This window comes from Sapajus apella, unplaced genomic scaffold, assembly GCF_009761245.1.
Source record: "Sapajus apella isolate SASKATOON/1434 unplaced genomic scaffold, GSC_monkey_1.0 scaffold35, whole genome shotgun sequence".
In the NCBI taxonomy this organism is placed as follows: Eukaryota; Metazoa; Chordata; class Mammalia; order Primates; family Cebidae; genus Sapajus; species Sapajus apella.
This window is the reverse complement of record NW_022436975.1, coordinates 16,290,737-16,303,885: the sequence shown is the minus strand read 5'-3', so window position 1 is coordinate 16,303,885 and position 13,149 is coordinate 16,290,737.

Here is a 13,149-nt window from a genome sequence, read left to right as displayed (position 1 = left end):
TTGAATTTTGAAAATTGCCTCCTAAGCTTGCCCCTGTAAAACACCTCTGCTGCAGGCTATGGTTTTTCCTTTGACTTCTTCCATCTTTTTATGATTCCCTCTTCTCTCTTAAATCCTTGTCCATTTTGAAAACCCAGATCAAACCTCCTCAGCAAAACATTATCCCACCACCCCAACCTATCAAGATTTCTTCTTCTGAGCTCTTATTTTACTTTAAATTCATGTAAAAGATAATTGTGTGCTGACCTGTATTCACAATATTGTATTGAGTTGTTATTAAAATATTTAATTGCTTAACTTTGCTTGTTCAAATCTAGTGTCTCCAACTAGATTTTTAAACATCTACAGGGCATAAACAGTGTCTTATATTTTGGAACTCTTACAAATGTTGGCATGATTCCTTGTATGATAAATTTGTACTAATTTATGGAAACTGTTTGGAGACTTGATAAGGAATAGCAAACAGAATAGATTCTTTGATGGTAGTGCCAGCAAGGCTATCTGTATTGTAAGGAGAGAATTGGCAAGTTGTATGAAATTGTTTAAATAAAAGTCCACGTTCAGAGGAAATGCTAGTATGCACTCCCTGTGTTGCCTGGTGAAGTGATACCCTAATGTTCCTTGCCTTTCCCTCTCTCTCTTACTTAGTGTTTCTGGATGGAGGAGGAGTGAGTCGAGCAAGGGAAGTCTGCGAAGCGAGTGAGAGAAAAGGAATAGAGCAGGTTCATTTCTCAACTGCAGTTTCAATTTCTCCAACCTGCAGGGAATGCGTGTACTTATCTGCTCTTGGGTATGTAGTAAATTTGGCCCCACTTGTTCTTCCCAGTGTCTGGGAGTGGAGGAGGCAGGGGCTGCCATAGGGAGTCCTGCCACTGCAGCCCTCCAGCACTTGCTGACACAGTGTGTCCTTTTACTTCTGTAGAGCATCCTATTCAGAGCAACACCATTCAGCCCTCCCATCTGAAACAAATTCTCCCAAAGCTTTATTAAGAACAAAGGTGATATTTTATTTCCATCTTCCTGAGTCTGTGAGTCTTTCAATTCTGAACGTGGTTGGGGAAAAGAAGTGTGTTATTTATAAGCCTTTCAAACCTCAAATATGTAAAGAAAGTGTATTTGAAAAATTAACTTTATTTATAGAAGCAAATAACTTGACAAAAATGCAGGGGCTTCTTAAGAACTAGGCCTGAAGCCGGGCACAGTGGCTCACGCCTGTTATCCCAGCAGTTTGGGAGGCTGAGGCGGTTGGATCACTTGAGGTCAGGAATTCAAGACTAGCCTGGCTGACATGATGAAACTCTTTCCCTTCTTAAAGTACAAAAATTAACTGGGAGTGGTGGCATGTACCTGTTATCCCAGCTACTTGGGAGGCTGAGGCAGGAGAATTGCTTGAATTCTGGAGGCAGAGGTTGCAGTGAGCTGAGATCACGCCACTGAACTCCAACCTGGGCAATAGAGCAAGACGCTGCCAAAAAAAAAAAAAAAAAAAAAAAAAGCTATGCTTGGTAACTAAATTTTATTTAAAAGGGAAAAGCAGACATCTCAGCTTAGGTGATGGATTAGGAAGCCTTCAAAGCCCCTATGCACTGTGAAGTGATCTGATTGAGTGAAGGGTGAGGATGGTGATGGATGGAAAGATAGTAGATTGGAGCTGCCAAGGCATGGCATCCTCTCAAGCCATCCTCCACTAGCGGGAGGAGTGAAAAGCAACTGAAGAAGTCATGTAGGAAGTAAAACCATGTAAAAGGAGTTATGGTAATGAAGAAATGAAGAACAGTATTGACGGAATGAAGAAAGGAGGAAGGATATCAAATATTCACTGTCAAAGGGCAATTAAGAATAACCAAGGTGTACAAAAAAAAGAGAAGTGGACCCTGAAATAAGACCTGGAATGTAGATACCTTACCATGTCCTCTTAAGTCAAGGAGGCAAGTAGACTTGTTAAGTTGGGATCACTCTTTACAGTAGTTTGGGATCAAGACTCTTATAATGCAAACAAGAAGAAAATACCTTGGGTCACAGTTGACTTCAGACTCATTTTATCAAAGATGAGGACTTCTGCCCTCTGGACCAGTTGGGAGAGTCAGAATTAAGGTGGAAAAGGCCATACACACACACACACACACACACACACACACACACACACACACACTTTTAACTTGAAGAATACCACTTTTATTTTCCTTGCAGACTAGATTTCTGAGTAAAATATGTTTCAATGAACAATTCCTTGTACTAAAATAAATTTAAATATAACTGCAGCACTCAGTGCTGTAACCTTTATTTTGATATCTGGTTGATCGCTGATATAAAACTTGACTAATGACATGCTAAGGGCAAAGAAGTGATTTTTCTCTTATCTTGTGAAATCTGACATCTTTATCCTTCCAAGATGTGGCATTTCCAGAAGGGCTGATGAGTTCACGTTGAACAATTAGGGCTTGTTATTTAAAGAGTGTTCCACAGACCAATTTCATCATCATCATCTGAGAGCGTGTTAGAGATGGAGAATCTCAGAACCCATGCCAGTGCCATAGAATGACAATCTGTGTTTTAACAAGTACAGGTTGATGAGCACTGATCGAGGTGATCTCTACAGGCATTCCAATTTCTGAAATTTTATGAATTTTTGACATTTAACTATAACATATTCCCTTTCTCCTTCTATAATCAAGTGAGTAATTACAGTTTTGGAAGTCAACTAGGATTTCTTTACTCATGAATCTATCCATTACACACTGTATGCACACATGAACACAGCAGTTATTATATTATTAGAAGTGCTAACCTGATTTACCCTCAGGAAAATGATCAAGCTTAAAACCTGCCTTCATATTTATTTTTACTTAAAAACAAACCTAGTTTGAAAAAAATATACCTGAACCATGAATGAGAGAAACTAGTCAAGACAGGTCAGTATTGCTCCTCAGTGTGTCGGGATGAACATAAAGTTTGTTTTTTATGGAATAGTGTCATGTGGAGGGCAAAAAAAAAACTACACCGGAGGATCCAAGATGGCAGATTAGACACAATGCCAGTGCCCAACACCCAACGAAACAGACACAGAAACCCAGAGATCTCCTAGCTCCAACCGAGGTACCAGGTGCATTTCAACGGGTCTGGTCTGAGGGTGAGCAAAGCCCACTCAGGGCAGACTGAGGTGGGGAGGAGTGCTGCTTCACCCAGAAAGTGCATCTGACCAGCGAGTCGAAGGCTCTACCTCTGGTGCTCCGGTCCAGATACAGTGCTTCCCCCAAAGCCTCAGCAATACACAGAACAGGGGATCTTTGCCAGTCATGTGCCCGGGAATTACAAGTGCGGAGTTGAATAAGAGTCTGTAGACTGAGCTATCACCCCCTACTCCCGCCTGGAGAGAGAGGGAGCTGTAAGCGGGAGCAGCTGGAAGGCCCCTACCCCATGACTGAAGAGAGAGAAAGCTGAAAGGGGGAGACTGCGGGTTGTGGCTGGGTGGGTCCCTAACCTCCCCCACAAATCCCAGAAGGCTGAAGCTCCGACTCTAGTGGGTTACGTAGCCAGTGCCATAGTCTGAGATGAATCCTGAATGATCCAGCCCAGTGGAGGAAGGGCACAACCCACCACTAGAGGGGTGGGACTGAGCTATGTGTTTTAACAAAAAACACAAGAAGCCTACATAGCAACAGGACGACGTTCTTGACAACCCAGCAGCACCTACAGGTCAGTGGAAGAGGCGGGCCTAATCTCCCAGCATAAGCAAAAAAGACACAGGAAGCTTCCCTAGTAACCTGAAGGAGTCCATAGAAACCCAGTAGCATCCCCACAGGCAGACAAGCGACCATATCAAGCAGCTCTCTGACACCACAGCCAGGTAAATCCACAAAGATGGGAAAAAACCAGCGCAAAAAAGGTGAAACCAGCAAAGACCAGAACATCTCTTCTCCTTCAAGGGATCACAATGCCTCAACAACACAGGATCACGACTTGACCAAGAAGGAGTGCAAAAAATTGACAGAAACAGGATTCAGAAGGTGGATAATAACAAACTTTTCAGAGCTAAAGGAATACATTCTAACTTAATGCAAAGAAACCAAAAACCTTGGAAAAAGGTTAGACGAAATGCTAACTAGAATAACCAGCTTAGAGAAGAACATAAACGACTTGATGGAGTTGAAGAACACAGCACGAGAACTACGTGAAGCAAACACAAGTTTTAATAGCCGAATCGATCAAGCAGAAGAAAGGATATCAGAGATTGAAGATCAACTCAATGAAATAAAAAGAGAAGGAAATACAAGAGAAAAAAGAGTGAAAAGAAATGAACAAAACCTCCAAGAAATATGGGATTATGTGAAAAAACCTAATGTACGCTTGATCGGTGTACCTGAATATGACGGGGAGAATCAATCCAAGCTGGAAAACACACTCCAAAATATTATCCAGGGTATTACCCAGGAGAACTTCCCAAGCCTAGCAAGACAGTCCAAATTTCAAATTCAAGAAATATAGAGAATTCCACAAAGATATTCCTCAAGAAGAGCAACCCCAAGGCACATAATTGTCAGATTCACCAGGGTCAAAATGAAGAAAAAATGCTAAGGGCAGCCAGAGAGAAAGGTCAGGTCACCCACAGAGGGAAGCCAATCAGACTTACAGCAGATCTCTCAGCAGAAACTCTATAAGCCAGAAGAGAGAGGGGGCCAATATTCAACATCCTTAAAGAAAAGACCTTTCAACCCAGAATCTCATATCCAGCCAAACTAAGCTTCATAAGTGAAGGAGAAATAAAATCCTTTACGGACAAGCAATTATTGAGAGATTTTTGTCACCACCAGACCTGCTCTATAAGAGCTCCTGAAAGAAACACTAAGCACGGAAAGGAACAAGTACCAGTCACTGCAAAAGCAAACCAGTTGGCAAAGATCAAAAATGCAATGAAGAAAATGAGTCAACTAATGAGAGAGAAAACCAGCCAGTAACAAAATGCAGGATCAAATTCACACATAACAATATTAACATTGAATGTAAATGGCCTAAACGCCCCAATCAAAAGACACAGACTGGCAAACTGGATTAAAAAGTCAGAACCCATCAGTGTGCTGTATTCAAGTAACCCATCTCACGTACAAAGACACACATAGACTCAAAATAAAGGGATGGAAGAAGATTTACCAAGTAAATGGAGAACGAAAAAAAGCAGGGGTTGCAATCCTAGTCTCTGATAAAATGGACTTCAAACCAACAAAAATCAAAAGAGACAAAGACGGACATTACATAATGGTAAAAGGATCAATCCAACAGGAAGAGCTAACTATCCTAAATATATATGCCCCCAACACAGGAGCACCTAGATACATAAAGAAAGTTCTTAACAACCTAAAACGAGATTTAGACTCCCACACAATAATAGTGGGACACTTCAATACTCCACTATCAATATGAGACAGACCAACGAGACAAAAAATTAACAAGGATATCCAGGACTTGAGTACAGAGCAGGACCAAGCGGATCTAATAGACATATACAGAATGCTCCACCCCAAATCCACAGAATATACATTTTTCTCAGCACCACATTGCACTTACTCTAAAATTGACCACATTGTTGGAAGAAAATCACTCCTCAGCAAATGCAAAAGAATAGAAATCATAACAAACAGTCTATCAGACCACAGCACAATCAGACTAGAACTCAGGAGCAAGAAACACACTCAAACCACTGCACAAGAAACACACTGCACAACCACTTGGAAACTGAACAACGTGCTTCTTTATGTTGACTGGATAAACAATGAAATGAAGGCAGAAATAAAGATGCTCTTTGAAACCAACCAGAATGAAGACACAACTTACCAGAATCTCTGGGACACCTTTAAAGCAGTATCGAGAGGGAAATTTATAGCAATAAATGCCCACCAGAGAAGAGAGGAAAGATCTAAAATCGACACCCTATCATCAAAATTAAAGAGCTAGAGGAGTAAGATCAAAAAAACTCAAAAGCTAGCAGAAGACAAGAGATAACTAACATCAGAGCAGAACTTAAGGAGATAGAGACACAAAAAACCCTTCAAAAAATCAATAAATCCAGGAGCTGGTTTTTTGAAAAGATCAACAAAATAGACAAACCGCTAGCCAGATTAATAAAAAAGAAAAGGGAGAAGAATCAAATAGATGCAATAAAAAACAATAAAGGGAATATCACCACTGATCCCACAGAAATACAAGCTACCATCAGAGATTACTACAAACAGCTCTACTGACATAAACCATTAAACCAGGAAGAAATGGATAAATTCCTAGACACTTGTACTCTACCAAAACTAAACCAGGAGGAAGCTGAAGCCCTGAATAGACTAGTAACAAGGGCTGAAGCAGAGGCAGCAATCAATAGCCTACCAACAAAAAAAAGTCCAGGTCCAGACGGGTTCACAGCTGAATTCTACCAGACGTACAAAGAGGAGCTGGTTCCATTCCTTCTGAAACTGTATCAAACAATACAAAAGGAGGGAATCCTCCCTAACTCATTTTATGAGACCAACATCATCCTGATACCAAAACCAGGCAGAGACTCAACTAAAAAAGAAAACTTCAGGCCAATATCCATGATGAACACAGATGCAAAAATCTTCAATAAAATAATGGCAAACAGATTGCAACAGCACATCAAGAAGCTTATCCATCATGACCAAGTAGGCTTCATCCCAGGGTGCAAGGCTGGTTCAACATATGCAAATGCATAAATGTAATCCATCACATAAACGGAACCAAAGACAAAAACCACATGATTATCTCAATAGATGCAGAGAAGGCCTTCGATAAAATTCAACAGCCCTTCATGCTAAAAACTCGATAAACTAGGTATTGATGAAACGTTTCATAAAATGATAAAAGCTATATATGACAAACCTACAGCCAATATCATACTGAATGGGCAAAAGCTGGAAGAATTCCCTTTGAAATCAGGCACTAGGCAAGGATGCCCTCTCTCACCACTCCTATTCAATATAGTATTGGAAGTTCTAGCCAGAGCAATCAGGCAAGAAAAAGAAATAAAGAGTTATTCAATTAGGAAAGGAGGAAGTCAAACTGTCTCTATTTGCAGATGACATGATTGTATACTTAGAAGACCCCATCATCTCAGCCCAAAATCTTCTCAAACTGATAAGCAACTTCAGCAAAGTCTCAGGATACAAAATCAATGTGCAAAAATCACAAGCATTCCTATATACCAATAACAGACAAACAGAGAGCCAAATCAAGAGTGAACACCCATTCACAATTGCTACAAAGAGAATATAATACCTAGGAATACAACTAACAAAGGATGTAAAGGATGTCTTCAAGGAGAACTACAAACCACTGCTCAACAAAATAAGAGAGGACACAAACAGATGGAGAAACATTCCATGCTCATGATTAGGAAGAATCAATATTATGAAAATGGCCATACTGCCCAAAGTAATCTATAGATTCAATGCTATCCCCATCAAGCTACCAATGACCTTCTTCACAGAACTGGAAAAAACCACTTTAAACTTCATATGGAATCACAAGAGACCCCACATAGCTAAGACAATCCTAAGCAAAAAGAACAAAGCCGGAGGCATCACACTGCCAGAATTCAAACTATACTACAAGGCTACAGTAATCAAAACAGCATGGTACTGGTACCAAAACAGAGACATAGACCAATGGAACAGAACAGAGACCCCAGAAGAAACACCACACATCTACAACCATCTGATCTTTGACAAACCCAGAAAAAACAAGCAATGTGGAAAGGACTCCATGTTTAATAAATGGTGTTGGGAAAACTGGCTAGCCATGTGCAGAAAGCAGAAACTGGACCCCTACGTGTCACCTTACACTAAAATTAACTCCAGATGGATCAAAGATTTGAGCATAAAATCTAACACCATAAAAACCCTAGAAGAAAACGTAGGCAAAACCATCCAGGACATAGGCATAGGCAAGGACTTCATGACTAAAACACCAAAAGCAATGGCAATAAAAGCCAGGATAGACAAATGGGATCTAATTAAATTCCAGAGCTTCTGTACAGCAAAAGAAACCATCATTAGAGTGAATTGACAACCAACAGAATGGGAAAAAAATTTTGCAATCTACCCATCTGACAAAGGGCTAATATCCAGAATCTACAAAGAATTAAAACAGATATACAAGAAAAAAACAAACAACCCCATTCAAAAGTGGGCGAAGGATATGAACAGTTGCTTTTCAAAAGAGAACATATATGAGGCCAACAAACATATGAAAAAATGCTCATCATCACTGGTCATTAGATCAAAACCACACTGAGATATCATCTCATGCCAGTTAGAATGGCGATCTTTAAAAAATCGGGAGACAACAGATGCTGGAGAGGATGTGGAGAAATAGAAACACTCTTACACAGTTGGTGGGAGTGTAAGTGAGTTCAACCATTGTGGAAGACAGTATGGCGATTTCTCAGGGATCTAGAAATAGAAATTCCATTTGACCCAGCAATCCCACTATTGGGTATATACCCAAAGAACTATAAATCATTATACTATAAAGACACATGCACACATATGTTCATTGAAGCCCTGTGTACAACAGCAAAGACCTGGAACCAACCAAAATGCCCATCAATGATAGACTGGACAAAGAAAATGTGGTACATATACATCATGGAATACTATGCAGCCATAAAAAACGATGAGTTCATGTCCTTTGTAGGGACTTGGATGAATCTGGAAACCATCATTCTCAGCAAACTGACCCAAGAACAGAAAGCCAACACTGTATGTTCTCACTCATAGGTGGGTGTTGAACAATGAGAACATGTGGACTCAGTGAGATGAGCATCACACACAGGGGACAGCTGGGGGGTGGGTAGGGGAGAGACAATGGGGGGTGGGGAGGGTGGAGAGGGATAACATGGGGAGAAATGCCAGATATAGTAAGCACCTAAAGTAAAATAAATAAATTATTTAAAAAAAACCACACCAAAAAATCCTTAGTTAACTCATTAGCTCTGATTTTACTTTTTCAGTGCAAACAATCCTTTGCCGAAGTCATAATTACTTATAGATGCTGACTATATTTTAAAATCTAAAAATTGCTGTCATTGGAGTTGTGTCCTGAAACTGTGTTTATCTATCTTAGTGCAAATGCTTTCTAGAATCCTGGAAAGCACTTAAAAATTTTTTTTGAGGCACTTAAGCTTAATAGCTAATGGAAGATCATGTATTTAAATAATTTACGCTTCCATCTGGCTTGAAGAACACCAGGTGGAAGTTGCCGATCAGGATGAGTCTGTTACGTGGAAGGAAATGTTTGCTCAAAATAAATGAAAGGCAAACATTTACATGAGCCCCATCTTCTTGTCTGTGTGGGTAGACTCCTGTTTGCTGCTCTAATCATCTTTGGGCCTGGATTCTACCTTGTACATTCACTTTGTACTGATGAGAGTCCAGCGGAGCGCGATTAGCAGTGACTTTCACTGTTTATATCGCCTTTACAATCTTTTGATCATAAGCAATGATTGTCTCCCTTATTCGTCCTTTCTGCATGCCAACCCAAAATCAAAAGGGGCTGCCCCTTTCTGTAGGAGAGAGGAAGCTGAGCGTCCTGGATGTAGCTCTCCTTGTTGCGGGGCCAGCTGGCAGATTCCGTGTTTCCCACTGAGCATCACAGTGTGTTGTCAAAGGCTTGGTTTTGTGAGTTGACTTCTGATAGGCACTTACTGTATCTTACCTGTCAACTCCACAGTGGACTTCCTCATTTACAGCATGTGGCTTGCAAGCACAGACCAAACCCTTCAAGCCAAGAAGAGTCCTATGGAGCACATGGCTCTACTTTCCATCTCTTTTCTGCTCATTGTGCTTGTCAGACACATTCTCCCATGCTTGGGCTTTCTGGGTGTGTATGAGGGTATGTTTGTCTGTGTCTGGTCTGTCATTTTTGGTAGATACAAGAATCAGAACCATTCCTGCTGTTAATTCTACTAAGGCAAAGAAATGGAACTTTGTGTCCTAGTGTGGTAAGGACAAGTAGCTGGCTACAGAGGGGATTGTTCCCAGGGCTATAAACCAACACACCTAACAATTCCTCAGCTTATGTGCGAGAGCATGAGATACTTACCACAAACTGAATCAGTGCTTAGAAATGCAGCTTTTACAGTCCACACATTTCAGGTATTTCAAGATATCACAGTTTCCATACTCTGCTGGGATTAAGCTGAGGTTTATCTACCCAGTCGCTAAGACTCCCCAGGGAAATAGATCACAAAATCTGCAGCGGCTTCAAACTCATCTTTTCCAGAGCCAAATGAAATACAAATTCCAAATGTTTCAAGTTTTATTCTAGGTTTAGAAATTACACTTTTTTCGATTTAGCTCTAAATTTGACAGCATCCTCCCTTACTTTGCTAGAAACAAGCCTGGGCTGGGGTGGGCTGGGCTGGGGTGAGGAAAACCAGGATGTTTCCCGGAAGGACTAATTCCCCCGCCCTGGCCACTGCAAAGGCATCACCAAAAAAAGGGAACCCTGTAGTTTATTGTAAAAATCATGGGTAATGGGAAGGAAAATTGTTCAATGAAAGTTGCTTTGGGGGCATTTTTAGATATTGATGGCCACTGAATTTGTAATAGGCAATAGTCATTTCTGTCACTCCTTTTCCTTGGCTACACATTTGGGTTTGGGCTGAAAGGGAGGCTTGGTGGAAGATGTGGGTTGAAACGTCACTTCACTGCATCTTGTCTCCCTTCCCAATTGGGTGACCTAGATGTCTCACGGGGCGAGGCTGGTCTGCTTAGAACTGTGGGGCTCCCATGTCCTTGACTTCCCAGCTCCCCTCAGATGGTACCACTCTAAGTGGTCCTGCAGGCAGGTGTATTCCTCACCAGAAGCCTGTGGAAGAACCCATTAAGTAAGCTCAGTGAGGATACTGTTTAATAACATTGTCATCATGTCAAGCCAGCAGGGCTCAAAAATCCCTTCATTCATTTCCCCCACTGCTTGTTTTTCTGTTATCTCCAGGACATGCCTCTTGATTTTCTGGTTAGCTCCCAATAAAAAAATGTCCTCTGATTATTTTTAATGACAAATCAATTTTGGTTTAGCAATTACTATGTATAATCCAGAGTAATACATAAAACACCTCTTTTCATCTAATGATAAACTTTTCCCTTCAGCTTGGGCCTGTTGCAAACAGCACCCTTGCAGGCTTGTAGGTGGGTGGGGTGTGTGGTGCTTTTTTTCCCCATGTGCTCCATACAGTGCTTTACCAGAGCTGGGGATGACTGTCACGAGCGGGGAGAAGGGAGGAAGGGAATACCTGTTGGCATGGGTGCACCCTGGACTTGGAAGATTTGTAAAATGACTTTTATAGGTCTGCTTTGATCTGAGTGTCTGTATCCCCCCACCCCCCAATTCATATGTTGAAATCTCAACCTCTAAGGTGATGGTATGTGGAGGTGGCGTCTTTGGGAGGTGATTAGGTCATGAGAATGGAGCCATCATGAATGAGATTAGTGCCCTTAAAAAAGAGACCCCCAAATGCTCCCTCTCTCCTTCCACCATGCAGGGATGCAGAGAGAAGTCCCCATCTGCGAACTAGGAAGTGAGACCTCCCCACATGCCAAATCTGCTAGTGCCTTGATCTTGGACTTCTAGCCTCCAGATTTATGAGAAGTAAGTTTCTGTTGTTTATAAGCTACCCAATTTATAGCATTTTATTATTAGCAGCCTGAGCTGACAAGACACTTTCACAGATTGCATTCTACCTCTTTCTCTCTCCCTCACTCCATACAGAAGACTTGCTGGGTTTTCCCCACGTGGAAATATGTTTCTAGTGGCTGGTCACGTGCATCTCCTTCCTCAGCCCTGGGAATCAGTTCACACTCTGTCGGGGTCACCTTACTCTCCAGGTAGTCATAAGTTACCTGTATGCTTGTTTTCTCATAGGAGGGGACAAATGCCTGGGAACACTTAGGCACCTTTTGCTCAAACAAACTCTGGGATCATGGGCAGACGCTGGCACAGTCATCTTTATTTCATTGTAAGAGTAGCTGGCCAGTTGTCTTCCTCTGTTTGGAAGTCCCAGAGTCGGACACCAGTTCACATTGTTCTCAGCTGTGAACCATGCATGTCAGGCTCTCAGAGGGATCCCATCAAAGTCCTTTCCTCAAAGGGAGGGGCAGATGCTAGGATATTCCCATCCGCCCCTCAACCTGGTGGTTGAGGTCCCAAGGTTGAGGGGCTGAAGGGAATAACCTAGTGTCTGTTCCTCCCTTTGAGTTACAGCACAGAACAACTCTCCAAAAAGTCCTCTTATAACATCCAACTCTTTTTTCAACCTGCTTGATCCTTTGTAAGCTGAGGGTGGGTAGTTAGCAAAGTGTTAAATATTGATTCTTAAGCAAGTCCCATGCATATTTTGACTGGTGGCCTTGCCTCTCACTTTGAAATGTGATATTTATTGTCTAGGTGACTCTGTTGAAATTAAGATCCAAATAGTTTATTTAACATCTGGTTACATTAAATCAAGGTTTGATTGTAAAAAAAACCCAGCTTTTATGTTCATATGGATGTGTGCATATCTATGCATTCTCAGTTGAAAAACTTGAAATTTAAAGTTTCTCTCTGCTTCCTCTTTAATTACATGTGGAATTGAATAGAGAGTGCTCAGAGGAAACAAGATATTTTTCAAAAGTAGAGTTTTTGTTTTGTTTTTTTTTTTTTTGCTTGTTTAACTAGAAAATATTGCAAGCAAACCTTAACATAAATTTAAGATGTAGGCTGGGTGCAGTGTCTCACACTTATAATCCCAGCACTTTGGGAGGCTGACGTGAGTGGATCACTTGAGCTTAGGAGTTTGAGACCAGCCTGGGCAAGGTGATGAGACCCCTATCTCTATAAAAAATACAAAAATTAGCTAGGTGTGGGCTGGGTGTGGTGGTGTGTGCCTAAAGCCCCAGCTATGAGGAGACTGAGGCAAGAGGATTGCTTGAGCCCAGGCAGCAGAGGCTGTAGTGAGCTGAGATTGCGCCACTGCACTCCGGCCTAAGTGAAACCCTGTCTCCAAAAAAAAAAAAAAAAAAAGATATAGATAGAAGAATTATTAAACATTTTTTGACCTTATTCTTTGATAGCATGTTCTTCTTCAGCAGCAAAGTAGACTAGAAT